Here is a 1,198-nt window from a genome sequence, read left to right as displayed (position 1 = left end):
AGTCCTTTTAGGGAAAATTTGCCTTTCTTAAAGTCCTTGAGGTTCTCTCTGTTCTGTACTGCAGCCCTGTAGGAATCTTGCCTTGAAATAATCCCCTGACATCAACTCTATAAACCTCCTTCATATATGAAGTGACTGCATGGTACGAGGCCAGGTGTTCTACTCAAGCAGTTTCTTAGGCACTTTTTGCCTGGAGCTTAATGCCTCCCTTTGTCTCCAGTGTGGCTGGAGATTAGCGATCTGGGCTGCTAGCTCAAGCAGCTTGTGTGCAGGGACTTTCATACAAAAATCCCTTCCCTCTGCCTGAAATTCTGTGTGCTAAAATCTTTTGTCCCATTTGGTCCCTGGGATGGCCCCACAGCCGTTGAGGCAAAGATCCACAATGAAAGTACCTACAACCACAGGGGCATCTCAGTCCTGTCTCCCCATAGGCAATGAATGGAAGGTGCTCAGTGTGGGCACAAAGCCCTTCTACCCCACCTTTTCTCCTGCAGCTTGATGTGCTCCTTTGTCTCTGGTGTGGTGGGAAATCAGACCCCTGTCTAGGCCACCTGTATACAGAAGCTCCTGGGTCATCCCTGTGTTGCAAGCAGCCAAGAAAATTCTTCCCTGTGCACAAAGTACCTACAACCCCAGGGATGGCTCAGTCCTGTCTCCCCACAAACAATGGGAATTTCTCACTCTTAGCACAAAGCCCCACCTCTCCTTTGAAATTTTATTGTTGTTGTTGACACACATGGTCTTTTGATTTCCTGAATGCTGTTGTTTAGAGTGTTGATTATGGATCTGAGTAAACTGTAATAGCTAACAACCTAAATCTCTATTATGGTGCTGCCAATTGGCCCAGTGATGAGAATCTTTTTCTTCTTGATGTTAAGCTTCAATCCATATTGAACACAGTTCTTGACATTTTGCAGCAAGTGCTTCAGATCTTTGGTTTCAGCAAGCAAGATTGTTTCATCTGCTTATCGTAGGTTGTTAATGAGTCTTCCTCCAATCTTGATGGCACGTTCCTCCTCATAAAGCCCTACCTCCTGAATTATCTGTTCTTCATACATTTTGAAAAGATATGGGGACAGGATGCATCTCTGACACACTTCTTTCCTGATTTTGAACCATGCAGTGTTTCCTTGCTCTGTTCTGAGCACTGCTTCTTGATCCAAATATGTTGTTGCTGTTTTGTGCGGTTGAGTCATGT

This window comes from Elephantulus edwardii, unplaced genomic scaffold (genome assembly GCF_000299155.1).
Source record: "Elephantulus edwardii isolate Elephantulus edwardi_28Jun2011 unplaced genomic scaffold, EleEdw1.0 scaffold00020, whole genome shotgun sequence".
NCBI classification, from domain to species: Eukaryota; Metazoa; Chordata; class Mammalia; order Macroscelidea; family Macroscelididae; genus Elephantulus; species Elephantulus edwardii.
Note: the sequence above shows the minus strand (reverse complement) of the source record.